The sequence below is a fragment of the Theobroma cacao genome, chromosome 5, assembly GCF_000208745.1.
Source record: "Theobroma cacao cultivar B97-61/B2 chromosome 5, Criollo_cocoa_genome_V2, whole genome shotgun sequence".
Taxonomy (NCBI): Eukaryota; Viridiplantae; Streptophyta; class Magnoliopsida; order Malvales; family Malvaceae; genus Theobroma; species Theobroma cacao.
The window spans coordinates 4,805,566-4,833,371 of NC_030854.1; positions in this window are offsets into that span (position 1 = coordinate 4,805,566).

Below are 27,806 nucleotides of genomic sequence, written 5' to 3' on the forward strand. Positions count from 1 at the left end.
TCAAATAGCTTAAAACAATCAAGCATATTCATCATCGAGGTTGGGGGTGTTACAAATAGCATCATCACTCCTCTATAGTTAGAGTAAAGAGAAAAACCAATTGCCAATGGAATGACCTAATTGTCTCTAACAAAAAATCAAATTCAAAAACTTATGGCACTTATCAATGAGTATAGTTCTGACAATGAAGATGATTCACTTGCAACAAGCCATCAACAGATAAAACCATCATTGGTCAACTTAGCTTTTATTGGTATTATTTCCAATTCCACTTACTTTTCTACTTATGATCCTTGTTCTACTTATACTTGCATAATAATACATTCATAATTGATCATAATACCTAAATTATTGACTATGGAGCATCAAATCATGTAGCTTACTATTTACAATCATTTATCGGTTTAAAACCAGTTCAAAATGTGTTTGTACAAATGCCAAACAACATAAAAGCATTAGTCACACAATTAGGAATAGTAAGAATAACACCATCCCTAGCAATAGACAATGTATTATATGTTCCATTATTTAAATTCAACCTAGTGTTTATTAGAAAGCTTACTTAATCTAGGAAATATTGCCTACTTTTAACTGATGCACACTACATTGTCCAAGATCTCAATTCATGGATAATGATTGAGCTTGCTAAAGTGACAACTGGATTGTAGTTCATGCAATGCAAATTGGATGTACAAATGCTTAAACAATTTATATTTGAACAATATGTTCCCTTTCTTTCAAATATTCTGTCAATTTATGTCATTCAATGTCTTAAGGTTTTGATCTTTGACATTCTAAGCTAGGTGATGTTCCACTAGGAAAATAAAACTAATTCATCAAATGTGTTATAACGTATCACATAAACCAGGTTATGTTTGTCCCATAGTAAAACATCAAAAATTACTTTTCCTAGTTCATGTTCAATCCACCACTGCACCTTTGAACTAATTCATATTGACATATGGGGTCCCTATTCTACTTCTTCCATTGATGGTCACCATTTACTTCTCATCATTGTAGATGACAACAAAAGATTCACATGGATTTTTTTAATGATATTAAAATCAGATGTAGCATTAATTATCCATTCATTCTATAATATGGTTCATAATTAGTTCATAGCTTCAATCAAATAAGTTAGATTGGATAATGATCTAGAGTTTAATCTCATTGATTTTTATTCTTCCAAGAGCATTGTACATCATTTGTCTTGTGTAGGTACACCTCAACTGAATGGTGTTATTGAAAGAAAGTATAAACATTGTTAGTTATGACTAGGTCGCTTTTATTTCAATATTCATAGCCAATTAATTTTTGAGAGAACTCTATACTAATGACTATCCATATCATATTGGGTACCTACACTTATCCCTTATAATAAAACACCATATGAAATGTTATTTAAGAAACCACTTTTTTCTTCTTATTTTAAGGTCTTTGATTCTTTGTGTTTTGCATTAACTTTGTCTCATAGTAGAAAGAAATTGCATCTTAGAGCTAGACAACATGTGTTAATTGGATATCCAATTGGCATCAAAGGGTATAAACTTAATGATATGAAAACATAGAGCTATTTTATTTCTAGGAATGTTATCTTTCATGAAAGCATATTTCCTTTCCAAAATTTAGAGACTAAACATGATTCTTATGATATTATAAACATAACTATTGTGCCTTATTTTAGTTTTGATGATTAGAATCTTGAAATTCTTGATTTTTCATTTCCTTCATATCATAATTCTAATATTTAATATACTAATGATACTTCACATTCATCAATTCATGAATCCACTAAAAATGTTAACCATATCTCTTCGTAAATTGATTCTGCAAATTCTTTTAATTTTGTTAACCATATTACCCTTATTCTCAATTCTAATGTTGATGTTGTTTCTGCACGTACAAAGTCACCATATGTTAGGAAAAGTACCAAACTTAGAAACCTTCCAAAATATTTAAAAGCTTATGAATATCACTTGTCATCTTATACTTCTCACACTAGTTCTGTCACTACTTATCCCATTGCAAGTTACTTTTCTTCCCAACAACTCTCTTTTTCTCACTAGGCTTTTACCAGTTCGTTATATCCTAACCTTGAACCTCACGCATATAATCAAACTGTCAATTATGTTCAATGACAAGATGCCATGAAAATAGAATTGGATACATTGAAGGACAAAGACACTTGGATTGTGATGCCCCTTCTTGTTGGTTCATATCCAATTGGATATAAATGGTTCTACAAGGTGAAACTTCATGCAGATGGTAATGGTGAAAGGTACAAAGCTAGTCTTGTAGCCAAAGGATATAATCAAAGGGAATAGTTTGACTATCAAGAGACTTTTAGTCTTGTAGCTAAGCAAACAATAATAAGAGTATTTTTGGCATTAGTAGTAGTCAAATGGTGGAATTTGTCTCAATTGGATATCAACAATACCCTTTTGAATGGTGATCTTAATAGGGTAATGTATATAGAGTTGCCACAAAGGTATACTGTCAAAAGGAAGTATCTGCCAAACTCTTAAGTTGATATATAGACTTCATTAGTCACTTTAAGAGCTTAAATAGGCATATAGGCAATGGAACTCTAAGTTCACAAAATGCTTATTGCAATTTGGAGTTTATAAATCAAATTCTGATAATTCTTTGTTCACCAAGAATGGTAAGGAAGAAGGTTTCATTTCTTTAATGGCATATGTAGATGGTATTGTAATTACTAGCTTTACTATTCAAATAGTAGCTTATCAAAAACACTATTTGAACTCAAGGTTCAAACTTAAGGATCTTGGGTTGCCTAAGTATTTTCTAGTTTTGGAGATTGCTAGATCAAATAGGGGTATTTCCATTTATCAAAGAAAATACACATTGGAAAATTACTATATATAGTTGTCAGTTAAAATCCTACTACGCAAGTATACGTATCGAATAGATAGTATATTAGCAAGCAGGGTATCGATCCCACAGGGAATTAATCTAAAACTCTACTAAGTACTAAAATTAGAACAATTCAATCTTATCCAAATAATCAAAATTTATTAATTAACTAAAACTAATTAACTAAAATTAAAACCAACAAGAAAATCAAAATAATAATAACTTGAAAAAAATAGCAATTCAACAAACCTAGGATTACAATATCCCTCACACTTCATCTAAATCTTACCTCTCTTCCTTAACTTATTTCAATGGGTTGAATTGCTAACCTAGAGTCCTCAATTATTTATAAGGGTCTCTCGACTCGTCCTATAAAAATATATATTTTAATCAAAACACTATATCCCTATGTGAATTAAAATTAAAACAGACTCATTAAGTTCAAGCTCTAATCTGGTTACATATGGCCTATACGTATATTCCTATCCTATACGCAAATCAATTAATATGATCATATGCTATCTCATTTTTAGTCTACTCTAAACTCCCTTTCCCAAGTTTATTTAAGTTCCTAAATCAATTTAATTGGTGGCCAAGCAATTAAAAGCATTAAGAACAAATTGGAATAAATAATTCAAATCCCATTAAAAATAAATAAGAAAGAGATTTAAAAACTTAGACTACATGTGAGTTCAATTGCAATCCTAAAAAAAGAAATTTAGCTACTCATAATCGCAAAATAAAATAACATTATGCAAAATTTAACCATTGAAAGTATCAAGAATGATAAAAGCTAAGGAATAAAACAAAACAATATTTGCTGTCTTGATCTCCAAGTTTCAGCCTCAACTTCTAGTTCTTGAATCTCCCAAAGGTTCTGTACCTAATGTTGTCAAACATATCCTATTTATACTAATAGACTAAACGTAAAGTTCCTTAAGCTGACCTAGGGTTTAATTGGGCTTAAGAGTGTAATAAAAGGCCAAAATATCAATTATCAGTCTTTACAAATTTTCATTTCCGGCACAGTACGTCCAGCTATTTTCCGACGCGATTTTCTCTATCTTCAAAGCATAACTGGGCAAAGTGATATCATAAAAATTGTAGCTCTGTCTCTTATCTTTCCAATGGTCTAAGAATCACATCATTTGAAGTTATGTAGCTCGAGATATAGCTAAAATACTGAAGCATATGTAAGTAGATTCTAGGTCTTTCAACACTTTACTTTCCAAAATTAAACCCCATCACTTTTAATCCTACAAAAAATATAAAAATCAATAAATAATAACTAAAATAAAAAGAATAACATAAAATTAAAATAACTCACTAAAAACTAACATAATCATAAAAACAACTAAAAATAATTAAATTATAATTGAAAATTAACAAAATTAGAATAAAATAATTCTATAAAATAGAATTATCACACCCCCAAACTTGAAATTTTGCTATTCCTCGAGCAAAAGAAAATCACAAAAAGAAAACTGAATCATAAAAAATCCTTAAACGAGAGATAGAAATACCAAATCATGATTTTTCAATTTTTCCTCAGAAATTAACTCCAATTCCAACTTAAGGTAACTTACAGCTAATCCTTAATTTCATGCATCAATTCAAGTGAAAACTTATTTTTCGAATGAACTTCCCGTGTGTGTGTGAATACTCTCTTACAAAGACTATCATGCAATTCAGATTACTTTATGCCAAATCTAAGCATAGATTAGTACTAAGATCCCATAAGTTTGCTTTTCAAATCTTTCTCCACTAATGTAGATTAACACTTATTCAAGGATCAATAGGTCTTTATCAAGCTTGTAATGTAAGACTAGGGTCAAGGTATGATAAAAGATATATTTAGGCTTAAATTCACCATAAGCACTTAATCAATCTAGATCATATAAAGATCTCATTTTTTTTTTTTGTAAAGCACCCCCAAACTTTAAGTAAACTTTCCCTTGTACCACAGATTTTATTCTTTTCTTTTCTCTTTTTTTTTTTTCAACCCCCAAACTTATTTTTGACAATCATAAACTAGGGGTAATTTTGCTAACAACCATCATTTTGTTTTTTTTTTTTTTGCACATTCTCCCACACTTTATTCTTAAGCTCAAATCATTTTTTTAAAAAATTAAAATATTTAGAGGGTGAAAGGTTCAAATTGCATGGAATTAAATAAACAGGCCAAGGTTAATATAACTGTGTAATTACAAAGAAAAGGTAAATTAGGCTAAAAAAGGATGACTAAGGATAAATATAACAAGGTAGGCTTAAAAAGGCTAAAACGATCCAAAGATGGCCTAAATCACTTCCTATCCTAGGTGTTATCTAAGATTTCGCCTCGAGAGAGAATCAAACAAATTCTAGAATTCTTAACTTCACTATACTTTTTCATCAATATAAAATTTCTCTAAATCACACAAAAATTCTAAGTAAAAGAGAATAGTGCTGAAATTATTGGAAGTCACATTCTAAAATAAAGCGAACACAAGAATATCACATAAAATTAAATCATAACTTTATGCTTCCCGAAAGCTAAGAATCAAAAGATAATTAAAATATCATCTTAGGATTGGTAATATCATGGCATAGCCAATTTCCATCTCAAGCATTCCTAAAATAAATCCTAAAAACAAAAAAAAAATTACGAAAATAAATTAACCTAAAAACATCACAAAAACTAATAACAATAAAACCCTCCCCCAAACTTAAATTGCACATTGTCCTCAATGTGAAAAGCTAAAAAAATATATAAGGAAATTAAACTCCCTTATCAATGGTGGCAGTGCTTTGAAAGCTCTAATTTTCTTTCTCCTTATCTTCATGCTTTCCAAATCTACATACACAACAAAATAAGCTAGGGAGAGGTTGTAACTACTTATTTACCTAGAAAAACAAAAAGTAACTAAAATAACAACTAAATTTAAAAGGATATAGCTTGGGTTGCCTCCCAAGAAGTGCTTCATTTATAGTCTTCGGCTGGACTGTCTTGGTCTCTAGGCCGTATCAAGAAAGTGAATTGAGGATTGTTGACGATTAATTTCGCCTCCCCAATAATGCTTTAATCTTTGTCCATTGACTTTAAATTTTCGACCATCTATCCCTCTAACTTCGATCACTCCATGTGGGAATACCTCATTAACAATAAAAAGACCAGACCACCTTGATTTGAGCTTTCCCAGAAATAATTTTAAGCAAGAATTATATAGCAACACTGCTTGTCCTGGCTCAAAGCTTCTTGCCAATATCTTCTTATCATGCCATTGCTTCGTTTTCTCTTTGTAGAGTTTGGCATTCTCATAAGCTTGAAGTTGAAATTCATCAAGTTCATTTAACTGCAACAACCTTTGCTCACCTGCTGCTTGTAGATCAAAATTTAACTTCTTGACAACCCAATAAGCATTGTGTTCAAGTTCCACCGGTAAGTGACAAGCTTTGCCAAAGACTAACTTATATGGAGACATACCAATCGGGGTCTTGTAAGCAGTCCTATATGCCCACAGTGAATCATCCAATCTCTTAGACCAATCTTTTCTTGTGGGACACAAGGTTTTCTCCAAAATCCTCTTGATTTTGCGATTCGATAATTCTGCTTGGCCACTAGTCTGAGGATGGTACGCAGTGGCAACCTTATGTTTAACTCCATATTTTGTCAAAAGGGCATCAAAATATTTGTTGCAAAAGTGACTTCCCTTATCACTAATGATTGCCCTTGGAGTGCCGAATCGAGTGAAAATATTTTTCTTGATGAAATTCATGACCACCTTCAAATCATTATGGGGAAAGGCTACTGCTTCAACCCACTTGGAGACATAATCCACAGCAAGCAAAATGTATTTGTTGTTATATGAGGATATGAACGGACCCATGAAGTCAATACCCCATACATCAAAAATTTCTATCTCCATGATGTTGTTGAGAGGCATCTCATGTCGCCTTGAGATATTTCCCACCCTTTGGCACCTGTCACAATGTAATACAAAATTATGAGCATTCTTAAATAATGTAGACCAATACAAACCTGACTGGAAGACTTTAGCAGCAGTCCTAGTTCCTCCAAAGTGTCCTCCATAATCTGAAGAATGGCAATGGTAAAGCACACTTTGAATCTCTTCCTCCGGGACACATTTTTTGAACATTTGGTCTTTACACTATTTGAACAAGTAAGGCTCATCCCAAAAATAAAATTTAACATCATGCAAAAATTTTTTTTTCTGATGAAAATTTAAATCAGGGGGAATAATATTGCTTACCAAATAGTTTACAAAATCAGCATACCAAGGAAGTGATTTCTTACCAACTTGAAGGATTTGTTCATCAGGAAACGTCTTTTTGATTAAGGTCGAATCCTTACCTTGAGCTTTAATTTCTAATCTTGAGAGGTGGTTTGCAACTTGATTTTTTGTTCCTTTTCTATCACGAATCTCAAGATCAAATTCTTGAAGTAAGAGGATCCACCTTATCAATCTTGGCTTAGTATCCTTCTTGGCAATCAAATACTTGATACTTGAGTGATCAATGTACACTATCACCTTTGTCCCCACGAGATAGGAGCGAAATTTGTCAAAAGCAAAAACCACAGCCAAGAGCTCATTTTCTGTCGTGGTATAATTTTTCTGAGCCTCATTCAAAGACTTGCTAGCATAATAGATGGAATGGAAGATTTTATCCTTCCTTTGTCCCAAAACAGCTCCCACCGCATAATCACTCGCATCACACATTATCTCAAAAGGAAGAGTCCAATCGAGACTAATTATGATAGGTGCAGATATTAATCTTTTCTTCAATTCATCAAAAGCAACAAGACATTCATTATCAAAATTAAATGGCACATCTTTCTCCAATAAATTACAAAGTGGTTTAGAAATTTTTGAAAAGTCCTTAATAAATCTTCTATAAAAACCAGCATGACCAAGAAAACTTTTAATACCTTTGACATTTATTGGAGGTGGTAATTTCTCAATTGCTTCAATTTTGGCTTTATCTACCTCAATGCCATTACTAGAGATCTTGTGCCCAAGAACAATACCTTCTTGCACCATGAAGTGACATTTCTCCCAATTGAGCACCAAATTTGTCTCTTCGCACCTCTTGAGTACCCTAGCAAGATTTAAAAGACAATCATCAAAATTATTTCCAAAGACTGAGAAATCATCCATAAATACCTCCAAGCATTTTTCAACCATGTTTGTGAATATGGCCATCATGCATCGTTGAAAGGTGGTAAGTGCATTACATAATCCAAATGGCATTCTTCTAAAAGCAAAGGTGCCATAAGGACATGTAAATGTAGTCTTTTCCTGATCTTCAGGAGCAATAGCAATTTGGTTATATCCAGAGTAACCATCTAGAAAACAATAATATTCCTTATCAGCCAAGCGATCTAACATTTGATCAATGAATGGAAAAGGGAAGTAATCTTTCCTTGTAGCTTTGTTGAGCTTGCGGTAGTCCATGCACACTCTCCATCCAGTCACCGTTCTTGTTGGAATGAGCTCATTATTGTCATTGGCCACCATAGTCATTCCTCATTTCTTAGGAACACATTGAATTGGACTTACCCATGAGCTATCAAAGATAGGGTAAATTATTCCGGCATCCAACCATTTGATGATTTCCTTCTTGACCACTTCCTTCATGATGGGATTCAATCTTCTTTGTTGTTCATTTGTGGCTTTGTGATCTTCCTCAAGAAGAATGTTATGCATGTAAATAGAAGGGCTAATTCCCTTAATATCAGTTATGGTCCACCCTATTGCTTTCTTGAATGCTCTAAGTGTTCTCAATAATTTCTCTTCTTGTAAGCTAGTAAGGGCATCAGAAATAAGAACCGGAAGAGTGGAAGATTTTCCAAGATAAGCATACCTCAAGTGTGCTGGTAGAGGTTTGAATTCCAAAGTAGGTGGCTCCTTAATGGAAGGCTTAGAAGCTAGCACCAAAGAAGCTGAAATATCTAAAGACTCAAATTGATGATTAGTTTTAAATCTGGAGTGAGCATTCAACAAATTTGAATATTCAATAAACTCATCATCATCCCTATCAGAGTTAGCAACTAAACATGCTTCAAGAGGATCATTGGGATTTTCTTCTAAGAAAACATCATGTGTCAAATTGTTCACTACACTCACAGAAAAATAGTCTTCAAATGTCACAGGCAATTTTAAAGCTTTGAAAATATTAAATGTTACCTGTTGGTCTTGAACTCTCAAAGTGAGCTCACCTTTTTCAACATAAATCAAAGCTCTAGCAGTTGCTAAGAATGGCCTCCCGAGAATGATTGGAATTTGCTTATCTTCTTCCATGTCAAGAATTATAAAATCAACTGGAAAAATAAGTTTATCTACCTTGACCAGAACATCTTCAATAATTCCCCTTAGGTACACATAAGAACGATAAGCCAATTGCAAAGTTACAGAAGTGGGTTTGCATTCCCCCAAACCAAGTTTCTCAAAAATTGACCAAGGCATTAAATTGATACTTGCACCTAAATCACTCAAAGCTTTTTTAAAAAATAAATTACCAATAGTGCAAGGGATTGTGAAACTACCTGGATCTTTGAGTTTTGGTGGTAGCTTATTTTGGAGAATTGGACTACACTCTTCTGTAAGGGAGACAGTTTCAAACTCACCTAGCTTTCTCTTTTTGGAGAGGATGTCCTTCAAGAACTTGACATAACTAGGCATTTGTTCCAGAGCTTCAGCAAAAGGAATATTTATGTGTAATTTCTTGAAGACATCGATGAACTTCTGAAATTGCTTCTTAAGCTTTTGCTTTTGGAGCCTTTGGGGAAAAGGTGGTGGAGGATGAATGACTTGAGAAACTCTTATATTTTCAGCCTTGACCTTCTCTTTCTGTTCGACTTCACTTTCTTTCTCACAAATTCTTTCATTATCAACATGTTCATTCTCAGTTTCAACTACTTTTTCATTCATCCCTTCAATCTCTTTTCCATTCCTTAAGGTGATTGCTTGGCATTGTTCCTTACCTTTAGGATTGATTTGTGTGTCACTAGGTAGGGAACCTTGAGGTCTACTATGGATGGAGTTTGCCAGTTGTCTCACTTGGGTTTCAAGATTTCTCAATGATGCTCCAAAGCTTTGAATTATCGCATCATTCTTGGATATATACTGCAAAAGAAGTTCTTCCACTTGGGGCTTCTTTTCAGGAACTGATGGTCTAACTTGCTGTTGAAATCCCGGAGGCATGTTGGGTTTTGGATTAGAAGGCCCTGCATTGTTATTCCATGAAAAATTGGGATGGTTTCTCCAACCAAGATTATAAGTATTGGAATATGGGTTGTTCTGCTGTCTGTTAAAGTTCCCCATAAACTGGACTGATTCAGAATTGTGTGGACATTGATCATTTGAATGGCCATCCCCACACATCTCACAAATTGAATTTTGAATTGCATGAACTCCCAATGTGTCAATCTTTTTGGACAGTGCAGCCATTTGCGCAACTAAGTTGCTTATTGCATCAATTTCATAGGCTCCAACAACTTTTCTCGAACCCGACCTTTCTGAAGGCCATTGATAATTATTTGAAGCCATCTCTTCCAATAAATTATATGCATCGATAGCATTCTTACTCATCAATGCCCCACTAGTAGCAGCATCAATTGTAGTTTTAATTGACCCAATCAGCCCATTGTAGAATGTCTGAACTTGCAACCAATCAGGAAGCCCATGATGTGGGCATCTTCGCAGTAGTTCTTTAAACCTCTCCCAAGCTTCATACAAGGACTCACCATCAAATTGTGTGAATGAGGTGATATCGTTCCTCAACTTTGCAGTCTTTGTAGGCAGAAAGAACTTTGCGAGAAACTTTTGAGCCAATTCCTCCCATGTAGTGATAGACCAATTAGGCAATGAATTAAGCCAGCTTTTTGCTTTATCCCTCAAAGAGAATGGAAACAGTCTCAATCTAATAGCATCATCAGTTACTCCATTGTATTTAAAAGTATCACAAATCTCGAGAAAATTTACTAAATGAGCATTAGGATCATCACTGGGTAACCCACCAAATTGGATCGAACACTAAATCATCTGAATATAGGCTGGTTTAATTTCAAAATTATTCGCATTGATGGAAGGTCTCCTAATGCTTTGGTGCAAACCTTGAAAAAGAAGAATAACATAATCTCGCAGTGCTCTATTTGCTTCGAGAACCAAATTGATGTCATTATTGCCATTGTTAATGTTATCCTCGGCCATTGTCTGATTTAAAGCTGCAACTTGCAAATTCTCCCTTTGACGTCTTCTAAAAGTTCTTTCTATCTCAGGATCAAAAGGAACAAGATTCAAGTTGTCTCTTCTTTGCATACAATGACCAAAGATATCTGCAAGATAAACAAAATCAAAAATTAAAACAAGAAAAATAAAATTTGAAATAAGACCAAATTGCTTGGTATTAGTATTAGTAAAAATTCTAGAAACAATTCCCCGGTAACGGCGCCAAAAACTTGTCAGTTAAAATCCTACTACGCAAGTATACGTATTGAATAAATAACATATTAGCAAGCAGGGTATCGATCCCACAGGGAATTAATCTAAAACTCTACTAAGTACTAAAATTAGAACAATTCAATCTTATCCAAACAATCAAAATTTATTAATTAACTAAAACTAATTAACTAAAATTAAAACCAACAAGAAAATCAAAATAATAATAACTTGAAAAAAATATCAATTCAACAAACCTAGGATTACAGTATCCCTCACACTTCATCTAAATCTTACCTCTCTTCCTTAACTTATTTCAATGGGTTGAATTGCTAACCTAAAGTTCTCAATTATTTATAAGGGTCTCCCGACTCGTCCTATAAAAATATCTATTTTAATCAAAACACTATATCCCTATGTGAATTGAAATTAAAACAGACTCATTAAGTTCAGGCTCTAATCTGGCTACATATGACCTATAGGTATATCCCTATCCTATACGCAAATCAATTAATATGATCATATGCTATCTCAATTTTAGTCTACTCTAAACTCCTTTTTCCAAGTTTGTTTAGGTTCCTAAATCAATTTAATTGGTGGCCAAGCAATTAAAAGCATTAAGAACAAATTGGAATAAACAATTCAAATCTCATCGAAAATAAATAAGAAAGAGATTTAAAAACTTAGACTACATGTGAGTTTAATTGCAATCCTAGAAAAAGAAATTTAACTACTCATAATCGTAAAATAAAATAACATTATATAAAATTCAACCATTGAAAGTATCAAGAATGATAAAAGCTAAGGAATAAAACAAAATAATATTTACCGTCTTGATCTCCAAGTTTCAGCCTCAACTTTTAGTTCTTGAATCTCCCAAAGGTTCTGTACCTAATGTTGTCAAACATATCCTATTTATACTAATAGACTAAACGTAAAGTTCCTTAAGCTGACCTAGGGTTTAATTGGGCTTAAGAGTGTAATAAAAGGCCCAAATATCAATTATCAGTCTTTACAAATTTTCATTCCCGGCATAGTACATTCAACTATTTTTCGATGCGATTTGCTCTATCTTCGAAGCATAACTGGGCAAAGTGATCTTCATAAAAGTTGTAGCTCTATCTCTTAGCTTTCCAATGGTCTAAAAATCGAATCATTTGAAGTTATGTAGATTGAGATATAGCTAAAATACGGAAGCATATGTAAGCAGATTCTAGGTCTTTCAACACCTTACTTTCCAAAATTAAGCCCAATCACTTTTAATCCTACAAAAAATATAAAAATCAATAAATAATAACTAAAATAAAAGGAATAACAAAAAAATAAAATAACTCACTAAAAAGTAACCTAATCATAAAAATAACTAAAAATAAGTAAATTATAATTGAAAATTGAGGATTTAGCTAATATTTAATAACAAAATTGGAACAAAATAATTCTATAAAATAAAATTATCAATAGTCTTCACTAGGCCAGATATAGCCTAAGTAGTGCAAACGTTATCATAATTCATGGACAAACTAGGGAATTGCCATTTATAGGCAACCTATAGGTTATTAAGGTACCTTGAAGTAGCATCAAGATAGGGAATTTTATTTTCACTAAGTCTTCTCTGCAATTAAGGGCTTATGTTGATAGTGATTGAGCAGGTTGCTAATATATAAGAAAATTAGTGATTTGCTATATTATCTTTATTGTAAAGTCACTCATCATTAGGAAATCCAAAAAACAAACTGTTGTTGCAATAAGCTCAACGAGACAAAGTATAGATCTATGGGTGCAACCTGTTGTGAGATCATGTGGTTAATTTTCTTGCTTACAGATCTTGGTATTCATCATTTAGAAGCTATTGATCTCTAATATGATAGTCAATCAATATTACATATATGCAAAAATCCAACTTTTCATGAGAAGACAAAGCACAATGAGATGTATTGTCACTTTATCAAAGAAATTCCTTGCTGGGTTTATTAATCAAAGTACATTCGTATCAATTTGAAAATTAGCAGATTTGTTTACTAAGGCATTGTTACTAGGACAATTTAGTTCCTTATTAAGCAAGATGAGTATTTTAAATTTTCATATGCATCTTGAATGGGAATATCGAGAGTCATGATTATCATGTGCCAAGATTAATTTGTTAGTTAGCTAGCTAATTGAAGTATTTAGTTAATCAAATTTTCTGACAAGTATATATATATACTGTTAGTTATGAGAATCAATTCATTTTCTTTTATAATAAATTTAATCTCTCAATCTTTGCAGTATATTTGAGAATATGCATCGAAATTTAAACTTCAAACCTCTTGAAAAGAAAGTAGTGATTGTTAAGTCAAGTTCAAGATGTTTATTCTTGATCACTTTCATGTTTTTTACTTCTTGTTTTTTTATTCAAAGCATAGTGCTAATATCATATATTGAAGAAAATTGTGGAGAACAAAGGAAATTAATTCAGAGCATTGGTGTTCTTTTATTTTTCATTTTTTATATATTTCCAGCCATATAAATATGTATACCTGCATGCACAATTTATAGACTTGACTTGGGATATCCAAATTACTAATTACAATGAAATTGGACAGGAGATAAATGTAGTCCTACCAGGCTTCTTTTTCTGTGTACGTTCCAGTACTCTATTGCCATGACAGCTGAGGTAGCTGCCTTTTCTTTCACTAAGCTCATGCATTGGGCCAATCACAAGGAGGCATGTCATCTCTAAGGACAGCAGTGCAGAGAGGGATCGAGCCAAATCTGGATAAATACCATATTTGTTCATTTGGCACAACACCATTAATGGGCACAGTCAATTAAAGTGATAATTAGGTATTAAGCAATGATTTAAGGACCACAGGAAAGGTTTAAGCACTCATCAAAAGCCTAATTATCACCATTATTGACTGTGCTTAACCAAAGATTTTATGCTTCTCACTGTTCAAGCCTACTGATGACATTAGCCCCCTCATCTTGTTTTGGTGCCTAGCTATATGCCCCCATATGAATAGAGAGGATTGATTTAAGTCAGGATACATCTGTCACATTCAAAATTTACATTATCATTGGTATCTAGTTGGTTAATAATGTCTTTATAGCTGAAATGAAAACTCAATCACGTCTTTGTAACGATTGGTTAAAAAATATTCTTGTCTTATATTACTTTTTATTATTATAAAAACAAATACGCGTTTTTAATCAATTTAAATATTTAAATGATATTATTTATTTATAACCTATTAAAGACTCTGCCATTGCTAAAAATTAAGAGCTCAAGGGCTGTCAAGAGACGTAGGAGGGGGTGCATGTGTCATATTGACATGGCTTAATTTGAAAATGAAATGACTCGAATAAACCAGACCAAAGTTGGCTGGGGCCTGGGGGTCGGCATATGCCTAGAAACAAATGTTAAGAAATCTATGTCCATGTCGGCACAGGGCCGACCCAAGGTCCCAAATAATCCTTTTACTAGGATAGGCCCATTTTATAAACCAGATACTGTTATAATAATACTTGATTATATGCTAACCATTGCAGAATATTTAACGTTTAAAGATCATAGAACGTGCAATTTGTTGTGATTTCAACATAATCAGCATAAATAAGTTGGAATAAATTAGTATAGTGGACCAGGTCCATGACACTTTCTTGATCAACTGAGCCGGTTTACTTGTAAAAGAGTATTATTCCTGTAATTCTTCTCCCCGATCCGCATCCCATCTCCAAATAGAATTACACAAAATTACATCATTAACGATAAGACACTACCGGGACAAGGAAAATCCATCCCATTGCCATTCCAATTTGTATCTTTCTGCTGTTTTCCATTACTTTTATGGCTTTAAATACGCAAAATCCATGAGAAAACAAATTATTCTGCAGATGATTCAAAAACAAGTTGAGAAGAGCATTACAATTTCAATATCAAGATAAGCTATGGTAATTAAGTCATCAAAGATGTCCTGTCAATATGATATTTGCCTTGATACTGCGCTTATTTTCAATATATGTGATGATTATTATATAATTAAGTTCAATGTCGGCAAATTTACCATCCTCATCGGCATCCTCACTGCGCATAATCTGCCTCCCTGCAATTGCATTAGCATATACAATGCAAAATAGAGACCTTGTAACATATGAAAAATATATTTTCTTTATTGAATAAAAGAAGTTAGGAACACATAAATATTCATTCAAAGAACTAAGGATAAGCATAAAACTAAAAAATTTCTTTTTTATGGTATAATAAGAGTGATATATAACATCATAGTTTCCCCAAATTCTGCTGCCACTATTGCCAGTGCGATAAAGTTAAAAATGAATTTGCCATGTGACTATAACAATCTACCAACAACCATTGAATGCAGACTATTTCCGTTTTATTTGACCTACCTATCGGAAAACAGACGTATACAATTCATAACGCAACACATGTTAAGACCCCATTGGGAACAATGGTGAGATTGGTAACAATGGGATTAAAGACATTGGCGACACTGAGATTGCGACTGTAGTGGTAAGATTGAGAGTTGCAGTGATAAAATTAAAACAGCGAGATAATGTTTATTTGGTAAAACATTGATGACAGTATGTAGGATCTAGAGAGGTTCCATGGAAGAAAAATGAGAGAAATACTCAATCAGCTTTTTCATTAATCCAACTAAATGTACAACTAAGTATTTATACTCTGTTAACTAACAAACTAAACCAAGAAGAAAAAATCAGTTATGACTAACTAAACTAACAATTATTTTTCTTCAGGTAAAAAGTAAAAATAGAGTGACTAAACTTTATAAATAAACATGAGTCACTTTATTTACAATTTTGACATTGAACCTCTTCATGATCCTGCTTTGTTTCAAGTTATATCAAACTCAAACTAAACTGCCATTGCAATCTGTGACCACTCATTCGGGCTGATACTCCCCCTAAAGATGCATGTGTATATTATGAATATGCATCTTGCCAAGTAATTTGTGAAACTGCTTTAGCAGTAGTGCTTTGGTAAATAAGTCTGCAACTTGATCTTCAGTTGAAATATGAATAAGTTCAATTATTTTGCTAAAAACCTTTTCTCGTTTAAAGTGATAGTCCATTTCGATATGCTTAGTACGCTCATGGAAGAATGGATTTTTACAAATGTAAATGGCTGATAGATTATCACAATAAAGCTTGACTATTTAATTTTGAATTACTTCAAAATCTACCAAAAGACTGTTCAACCATATTACTTCATAGCGAGTTGAGGCCATTGACCTGTACTCAGCGTCAGCTGAGCTAGGAGCAACCATTGCTTGTTTGTTGGACTTCTAGCTTACTAATCAACTTCCAAGAAAAATTCCATATTCAGTTATTGATTTTCTTGTGTCAAGACATCCAGCCCAATCACTATCATAATAGGTAGATATTCTTAAATTTGAATTTGGTTTCATTAAAACCCTTTGCCCTAGTGAAGCCTTCATATATTTCAAAACTCTGTGTGCTGCAATTAAATGTTTTTCAGTAGGCTTGTCCATGAATTGAGACAATATCTGAACTGCATATGAAATGTCTAGCCTTGTGAAAGTTAAGTATAACAACTTCTTTATCAATTACTGATATCTTGTGGAATCCACTCCTTTATCTGTTTCTTCAATTTTCTTGTGTTTGTTATTATAATCCATTGGTGTTGTTATAGGTTTACTACCAAGTAAACCTTATTCTTCTAACAAATCCAATGCATACTTCCTTTGACACAGTGAGATTCCCTCATGAGACCATGCAATTTCAAGCTCGAAGAAATACTTCATTGTTTTAAGATCCCTGAGTCAAAATTGTGCACTCAAGCTGTTGCCTTAGCAGAAGTACTCCCTACTAATATGTCACCCACATAAACCAACAAAGCAACAAATCACCTTCATTTGTATGCAAAGTAAATAGTGAATAATTTGACAAAGACTATTTAAAACCATACTGTATTAATGAAGTAGTAAACTTAGAATTCCATTACCTTGATGCTTGCTTGAGACCATATAATGACTTTTGTAGCTTGCATACTAATTGAGCACTAGGTGGATACTCCTCCTTAACAAAAAAACCTTAAAGCAGTTGTATATAGATAGTTTCTTCCAAGTCACCATTGAAGAAGGCATTATTGACATTTAATTGAGACAAATGCCAATGTTTGGTTGTTGGTAAAGCCATAAAAACTCATATTGTTGTTTGTTTAGCAATAAGACTAAATGTTTCTTGATAATTAAAGCTTTCCCTTTGATTATAGCCTTTAGCAACCAAACATGCTTTGGACCTCTCTACACTACCATCAGCATTTATTTTGACTTTGTTTATCCATTTGGAACCAATAGTAAGAGAATTAAGAGGCAAAGGCACTATTTTCCATGTACCTTTATCCTCAAGAGCTTTCAATTCATTAGTCATGGCATCTCGCCAATGAGAGTACTTAATAGCTTCATGATATGATGTAGGCTCAGAAATTTGTGGTAAAGCTGCAGTGAATACTTTATGTGCAGGAGATAATTGATGCTTTGACAAATAATTGGTTATAGGATGAACAGCAACATAACTTACATGAGTAGGCAAATCAGTTTTATAAGCATCTAAATACTTAGGAATCTTCTTGATTTTTGTACTTTTTCTGAGATTAGTAGGATGATTAACAGTTGTAGATGAACTAGAAGGAACAGATTTTATGATATTGTCTTGTGTAGGTGAATTATGCAAAGAAACATTAGACATAAGTGGTGAAACATCATTTATAGGTGAAGTAGGTTGAAAAGAAGATAATTCATCAGGTATTGAGGTTGATGGAACTAAAGTGGTGAAATTAAGATCAAGAAGATCAACAAAAGAGTCATGCATACCAACTGTTTGAGAAAATGGAATCTAGTTTGTGATATGGTTAATATGCTGGAATGGAAAAATATGTTCATGAAAAACCACATTCTTGGGAATAAGGACTTTATGTGCATCAATGTCATACACTTTATAACCTTTGACACCATTAGGATAGCCAAGAAAAACACATTTATGAGCTCTCTTATCAAACTTGGTTTTGTGTTGTGTTAAAGTGGATACATAACATAAACTCCCAAAGACTTTGAAATAAGTGTAATAAGGTGGCTTATGAAAAAAACACTCAAAGGGTGATTTGTCATGGAGAATTTTAGAAAGTGTTCTATTGATGATGTGTGTTGCAGTAATAACTACATCCCCCCAGAATTTCATAGGTAAGTTTGACTAGAAAAGTATGGCTCATGCCACAGTAAGGAGATGTTGATGTTTGCATTCAACAACACCATTATGTTGTGGTTTTTCAATGCAAGACAAATGATGCATAAAGCTTATTGAGGTAAATCCTTACCATTATCAGACCTAATACACTTAATACTAGTGGAAAACTATGTTTTGACAAAATTGTAAAAATATTGACTGATGACAAACACTTCAAATTTGTTTCTCATTAAAAACAGTTAAGTAAAATGAGTAAAGTCATCAACTAAAGTGAGAAAATAGTGATGACCATCAAGAGTTGGAGTTTTGTATGGCCCTCAAACATTAGCACATAAAAGTTCAAAAGCACAGGTTGTGTTCTGAATGTGGACAGGAAAAGGCAATTTTTTTTTGTTTTGCCATGAGGCGTACATCACAAATCAAATCTTGTGAACAATGAATTCCAGGAAATTGTTCATGTAGTACATTTATTCTATTAAGTGGTATATGAACAAGCCTAAAAGGCCATACATTAAATTGTTTTTGAATTGTTTTACAACCATTAACCAAAACTAAAGAAGGAAATTTTACAATCTTGTCAATGCTGTAATTGGACAAATATTGATCATCTTGTTTGTCTTGAATGAAATATAATCCAAAAAAAACCTTGGTAACCTTAGTCATTTTCCAAGAGGTAAGGTCCTAAACAACACAACATGTATTAGTAAAAAAGAACACCATTCCTTTTTGAACTAGTTAATTTGCTAACTGACACAAGATTGAATTGAAAAAAAGGTACACAGAAAACATTTTTGTAAAACTAACAAAGAAGGTAACTTGATTGTTCTTATGTGTGTAACAACAGCTTGAACATTATTGGGCAATCGATCAATGTAGTTATGCACAGGTTGAACTGAGCTGAAATTATCTAAATAGTAAGAAATGTGGTCACTAGTACTAGTGTCCATTATCTAGGAATTTGGTTTTATCATAGCATTAAAAGAATGATTATGATGATTGAAATGTTTTTGAACTATGTTAGAACAGAAATGGTTAGAAAGCAAACTTGCAACTATAGAATTTCCTAGTGAAGGTTGAGTCTGCTGAATGTTTAACAAAATGCTTTGACCATGGTCATTATTAAAATTACCATCATTGATTAGTGCCATTAACTTGTGAAGTTGCTACTTGATGAAAGACATCTATGACATGGAATTAGTACAATGAGATCCTCTTCTTGGCTTGATTGAGTAAATCTCTATGCAGATGAAGATGAACATGCAGCTGCAACACTATTAGCAGTAACGTTGTTAGGAGCAGAGTTGTGTTTCTTAAAATTTCCTTTGCCCTTAGTAAACTTAACATCTTCTGAAAAACCAATAAGCTTGAAACACTTTTCTTTTAGATGGACTTTTTTGCCACAATGTGAGCGAGTTAGATATGATTTTCCTTTCTTTTTGCTATCTACAGATACTGTCGTAGCACAAGATTCAATTACTAGACTAGATTGAATTAACAAGCTTCTCTAATTCTCTTTTCACAGCACTAGGTTATAAACCTTATCCAAAGTAGGAAATGGATCCATTACAGTGACTTGAGAACTTAAGGATGAAAATGAATCATTTAGTCCATTGATGAATCTAAACACCATATCTTTCTTGTATTGATCATAATATTTTTTTAAAGCATGTTGGATTATATTTATCACATTCGCATTAAGGCAGAGGTTTATAGTTCCTAAGTTCCTCCCAAATTCTTTTAAGCTTAATGAAATATGAATCCACAAACCTATTCCCTTGAGAAACATTACCAAGATTATATTGAAGATTGCATACCTTAGTGTCATTTGGTTGTGCAAAAGTTTGCTACAAATATTCTAGGCATCAGTTGCTAAATCCATGTAGAACATCGTAGATGCTATGGGAGGTGAAATAGACTCTAGTAGCCAAGCCAATATCAAGTTATTACACCTAATCCATGCTCCAAACAAAGGATACTTATTGTCTGGTTTAGGTATAGTTTCATTTAAGAACCTTATCTTATTTTTGATCAAAAGTGCCAACAAAAAAGACCTGCTTCAAACCATATAATTGCTTGAGGTAAGTTTAGGGTTTATCACAATTAATCCATGATGATTAGTGTGATGAAGATAATAGGGAGATTGAGTGTCTTCAACAAGTGATGTTGAAGATTTCTACGCTAATACCGTTTCCATTATCAATTTCTAATTTTAAGATGAAAAAAAAAATCAACAGAAAAAAATTTCGATCAAGCATAATATTTGATCAAGTGAACAAGCAAAGATGCCAAAAAGGAAATTAAATCTTAACACTTTTCAAACAATTTCTAAGGGAAATGAAGAAGAAAAATCTAAAATATCATATTAGGATTTGTAGCTTCCTGCCCTGATACCATGTAAGATCTAAAGAGGTTCCATGGAAGAAAAATGAGAGAAATGCTCATTGCGTTTTTTCATTAATCAAACTAAATGTACAACTGAGTATTTATACTTTGTTAACTAACAAACTGAACGAAGAAGGAAAAATCAGTTATGACTAACTAAACTAACAATTATTTTACTACAGGTAAAAAGTAAAAATAAAGTAACTAAACTGTATAAATAAATATGAGTCACTTTATTTACAATTTAGACATTGAACCTCATCATGATCTTGCTTTATTTCAAGCTATATCAAACTCAAACTAAATTGCCATTGCAATCTGTGACCAGTCATTCTTGTTGATACAGTGTGGTGGGAATATAAGTTATCAATAAGGACATTAAGTAAAAATAAGAATTTTCTTTTAGAAACAAGAATTTCATTTCATAATGAAAAACCATAATAGTTACAATATGAGACATATAAAATAAATACAACCATAGCCTTTAACATTATAACGTTCCTATGACATGAAAATGAGTCTCGTTAAAAACCTTTTCATGGAAAAACCCAGTGGAAAAAAACCCTAGAAGAAAGAAAAAGAGTACCCATCAATCATATTGATATAAATTATCACTAGTTTAACTCCACCATCTCATCCTCTCTAATATTTTGTTGAACAACCATAGGAAAATTGGACATCTCCCTCTATAGTAGATGGTTCATCTGTAACTCTTATATTGTTTTGCAATTTCATGAGCTACTGAATTAGTTTCCCTCCTATAGTATAATATTACTGTACATCTTACTTACTCCAAAACTGAACAACAGTCTTCTATAATATGCTCCGTATGGAAATGTTCACCTTTAATCCAATTAATCAATTGCAAGCAATCAATTTCAACTTCAAACACTTGCACACGTCAAAAAGGACCAACATAAGATATTTTATTATAATATTATAATTATATCGTGAATTTTATTTAATATATTTCTCTTGAGCATCGAGTTCTCTCGAAATTTGAGGTTTTCTCTATATTAATTTATATGTTTTGCATTTCTATATCAATTGCTTAACTTTAGTTGTTTGTTCATTTACTTAATAATACTTATATATTTGTTATATTAAAGAAAAAAGGAACAAAAAAGAAGAGAAGAAAAGCTAACATGCTAAAGAGTGAAAAAAAAAAAGTTAGGGGAAAATTGGTGATTGATGGTTATGGTGAGATGAGAATTTCTCATTGTACCCTCCAAGATCCATTGGAAAAACTATGGAAAAATCGGTCGCATCAAATCACAATTTCAATCCTAAAAAACTACATAGATCGTATAATAGCAAAAAAAAAAAAAAACAATTCACCACACTTTCTGACATGATTATTTAGTATGGTAGATTGTCAAGCTAGAAAAAAAGATATTGCAAAACATGGAGGAACCAAAGAAATCCCTCATATATCACAACATTTGGCTTAAATCTTCCAATTTTCAAAACAATTGAAAAATAAATGATTAAATGATCCAATCTCCCTTTTGTAAAAGATATACGCAACCATACTCCTATTCAATAAGCCATTTTTAACTAATTTTTCTTTCACAAGAATTTTACCCTTTAGCAATGCCAACATAATATCTCGACTTTCGGAAGGGCTAGTCCTACCCACACCAACTTCTAGTGATCAGATTTTTTTTTGGCTCCATCAAAGTGAAATTTCATTAGGCATCCAAAAGTAAGATACATAAATGGCTAGCATATGAGCTAGATAAAAGTAAAAGAAGCAAGTCCTAACAGACCTGGCCAAGAAAGAAAACGACTGGAAAGACTCACCACTATACTCACAGCCAAAATATGGAAAAAGGAACTTAATGCAAGGGACTCTATATAATAAACCAAGCCTAAAACACCAAATTAGCAGAAACAAAAATCAAAACACCAGAACAATGGCATCAACCCATCACTGAATAACAACAAGAAAACTACAACAGTAGAATCAAACATGTTAAAACAGATTTACTACTTTCTTCCTTCACTTTCCTTACAGGCAAAACTCCCACTACATGACTAATAGTTGCTATTCCCATTTCGCAATCCCTTTTCAATTTCAAATAATACAAAACACTGGTACATTGCCAAGCAAAACCTGAGTAATCGAAATTCTTCTCTTGTTGTATGTTGCAGCAAAAACAAACCCCAAAAAGCATCTGCACTATAAAACTTTCCATTCACTTTAAAACATCCGATAAAACTAGTGATAAGATTTTTGACAAAAAGGATTAAGGACCAACTTACAAAACAATAACTTGGCAAAAAATTCACCACTTGAGGATCATTTCCATATGAGTCTAACTTTAAACCAACTACAGAATTAGAATTCACTTGAGGTTTTTCAACATGATCCCATTGATAAATCACCTAATCAAATAGCTTTCTTCTTCATGCAACATTCAAGAGCATATCTTGTTATTTTTGCATCAATATTCCTTACTTTTGCCATAAATTATATATATATATATATTCATTGCTAAAGCAAAGATTGGAGGACACAAAGTTTGTAAAATAGTATCTTCAATTCATTCATCCAATCAAAAGTTAAAGTTGCTACTATCTCCATTTGAAAACCAATACTTGTAAAAACATATGAAAAATAATTTTAGAACGGGAGAGGGGATGGATTATGTTCCTCCAAATTGTTAAGACTTTTTTGTTATTGCCATTTAATGGAACTAAAATTGATGGATCCCACTCATTTTTTAATTACAATAGATCTCCAAAGGTTGTTTTGCTTATTACGAAATGTCCAAAACCATTTATTAACTAAAACTCTATTTTTAAACTTCAAATCCACCACCCAAGTAAGCCAAAGTCCTTATAAATACAAACTATTTACCAATCCACAAAACAAAATTTCCTATTGGAATTAGTTTCATTCCGATGGAAACTTTGTTGAATTTTGCCCAACATTAACATCATGTGAGACCCTAACTTTTATTAAGGATTATATTAATAACTCTTTAAGTGAGCTTGTAATTTATTATTTTGAACTAATATTTTTGAAATTTTGTCTTTGAAAATCATATGTTTTAAGGTAGTAAGTTGATTTGAAAGATAGTAAAGAGAGATAAGTCCATATGGGTGTATTTTGAAGTGAATCTTACATTCCGTGACTACTATATCGATACCAATGAATAAGGTATCGATACTTGCTGCTTATAATATTTTTTTGAAGAACAAGTATCGATACTTTCTTCAAAGGTATCAATACTTGAAACGAAGAACTAAAAGTATCGATACTTGAACCCAAGTATCGAAACTTGTCATCGTTTTAACCAAAATAAAAGAGGTAAAATAGCATTTTCACTCTAAAAATTTCCCTTTTAGGTTATTTCTAAACCCCATTCAGCTTTTGGCTACCTTTTCTTACCTTTTTTCTTAACTCTCAGCCCCTTTCATCCTTTCTCACTATAGAACTTCCATTTTGAAGCGTCGATTATGGTTTTTGATTTTGAAACTAACAAGAGTAATCTTTTAACTCTCAAACTCGTCAAATCTTTAGTTTTTAGTTCTAATTTTTGCCTCTCTCAATAGATTACATTTCTTTCTCCAAGGGTTTGATAGCTCAAGTTGATTTTCTCTCATTACAAGCTTACCAAGGTAAAAAGAAACATAGATTTAAGTAGTTATGTTGTTAGTGCACCATTAGATAATTGATTAACAAGCTAGAAATTAGGTTATGCATATGCAATATTAAGTTAAGCTTTACATAACCTAGCTTTGAATTTTAGGATTTATAGATTAAGTTGAGTTTATGTTGATTGTTGTTTGATATAAGGTCTGTCAAAACTCTAAGGATCGATTTGGAGTGAAGTGTCAGTGTTAATTGCATGTTAGCTACGGAATCGATTGAGGTGAGTAATACGACATTTTTAAATATTTTGATTTGTAAAAAACTAAACATGCTTATCATGTTCCTTGCTTTACATGATTTCCTTGTTAATTCTCATGAATATGAAAAGTTTTAAGCTAAATTTAATGATTTCAAATGATGTTTTCAAATATATCTATGTTATGTAGTAGATTTGATGCATGGGGACAAGCCCTTTCAAATGTTTTCTCTTCAAAAATGATCTATGATGGTATGATTGATATGACATTGATGCACAACTTGTTGAATGTGGATGTGGATGGTTGAGTATACAACCTTTTGATAATGTTTGGAAAAGATGTATGTGCATAACTATGTAAGTGATGATTATGAGTTGTTGGAATATAGAAGTAAATGTGTATATGAATGTATAAGCATGATAAGGTTGAATTGTATATATTACATTGGTAGTGTGTGAGAAGATGGAAAATGGGTGTAGATGGGGGGTTCATGTCCATCATATTGTTGTAGCGAGAAAGATGGCAAATAGGTATAGATGGAGGGCTCATGCCCATCATATTATTGTAGGGAGAAAGATGGAAAATGTGTGTAAATAGAAGGCCCATGTCCCTCAAATTATGCTATGAAATGTGCAAATGAGTGTAGATGAAGATATCAAGTCCACTATTCTTGTGTCATGGGGAGACACCTATGTATACTAAGTGTGGTTGCATTCTTTATGGTGATGTATGACTATATGATTGCTGTAAATAAGACGTTGTTGTAAGAGAATTGAAATGTTATGTGATTATATGTTTAAATTATGTTCTACATAGGTTTTTGAATGAGATATTGCGTAGTACAAAGTATGGAGGATACTATAACTATTGTGGCTTGTTTTATGCTATAATTTTCCCAAATTTCTAGGTTTTATGAATGAACTATAGATACTTCATGAATAAATATTGATACTTAAGAAGCAAAATGCCCTAGGAGGCATTTTGTGTGATAAATATCGATACTTCCCCAAGAAGGTTCAATACCTATAATCTAAAGAGCCTTTTAGACGAAAACTATTGACACCTCTCAGGGAGGTATCGATACCTAAGGTGTAGAACAACCTGTTTACTCTTTTTGAATGGTTTTTCACTTGTTTTTTTTATTTTTTTTTTCAATTTAAAATCCTAAATGACTTTGATTTCAATTAAAATCATTTGAATGAATTTGAAAACAACATTATTTCAAGGATTCCATAAAAATTGATGATTATTCCTAAATTTATGGTTATTACAAGATTGTGGTTTATGTAAAAACTCTTCCCTTTTGGCTTGACCCTTTCCCCGTGTTTACTCATTGAGTTTTATAATTCATACACAAAAGATGTACTTGTATTATTTTAGATCAATAGCTTGCTTGGCTTGTCGCTTAGTGAAGGAGTCGCACAACTTATGCCTTGGTAGGTGTGATAGAGCTTTTTTTCAAGTCTCCAGTGTTGATTACATTTTGTTATGGTGTCGAGTCGAGTCGTTTACAATATTTCTTTATTATGTTGAGACATATGTTATGTAAATAAACTTGAGAATACCTATATTAATTACTCATGTTTTGTGGTACACATGTTAAGCATCGGAAGTGGTGGAAGTGACTTTAATGTTATTAGTTATGAGACCATAATTGTTAATGAGCATGGGATGCGTGCTGAACTAATGATAATTTGAATATATGAAAATTAATGAATGAAAACATGTTTATACATATATACTTGTATTGCATGAATTGTGTGAAATGATGTACACTAACACCCACACATGTATTTAAATGATATATGTATATGGATAAAATGAATAAGGCTTGCTTGGGTCTAGTGGGCTATACCCATATAGGCCTTTGCATTGGTCATGACTTTAGATTTAAGTTGTGATTGTGAAACCCCATTTTTACATGTTGTGGAAATAGTAAGAACTTGAAATTGTATGATTTATATGTTGGTGACAATTATCTAAGAAAATTCCTTGTCATTTAATGTAAATCTTTCCATACTTTTGTGTTATATTCATGGATAAATGATGGTTACAAGAATGGCTAAAAAGGATACCAAAGACATTGATTATGCTTTAATATGATAGTCCATGGATTATATGAATGAATTATGATTTCGTAAAATGTCGGATGTCGGATGAGTTTTCCCAAATATATTGGTGTGAAATGCTTGCTATGACAATGTTATAGTTGATGTGACATGATTGGATGAGAGTATGATACAAAATAATGGCCAAAGAAAGGCAATTTTTACAAATCTAAGCTTGAAAGATCGATTTTAGGACAAGAAACATTGATTCAATCATGACTCAAACCCAAAGGTCTGTGACTAGTGCAAGAGCCTGATAGGCTAAGCTCACGGGAGTTGAGCAAGTCTCAAATTTCTAATCACATAACACATGGCTAAAGGTGCCAAATACTCATATTCATAAAAGTATTTAAATTCTAAATACAACTAGTCACCCTTGGCACATTATTCATACACAATATTTAATACATTATCTATAAGGCCATACATTGGCCAACAAAATAGGTTCGTACCTTACAATGTTAACTCAAGTTTAAATGGCACGTCGTGCTTACATACATAACAACTAAATTGAACTCCAAAGGCGAAAGCTCATGACAAACTTAATGGAGTGGACATGTCAAGATAGGAATCTATTGGATGCCAAAATTAGTTTGTCAATGGACGATGCTTGCCATGCAGTCCTATGGCCTATTTATTTGCACATGGTACAACAAATGGGTGAGTCATCTCATTCTCAAAGAGGGGTGTAAATAAAACAAACACACACACACACACACACACACACATATATATATATATATATATATATATATATATATATATATATATATTAGACACATACACAAATATTGCATTATCAGTAAGAAAAATGTTCTAACAAACATCTCCAATGTTAAGGGCATATCAATCATCCTTAGTAGTTTTCACAAATAGTATATCACTAGGCTTACCCTCAAAGTCGATCAAAATTATTCAAATC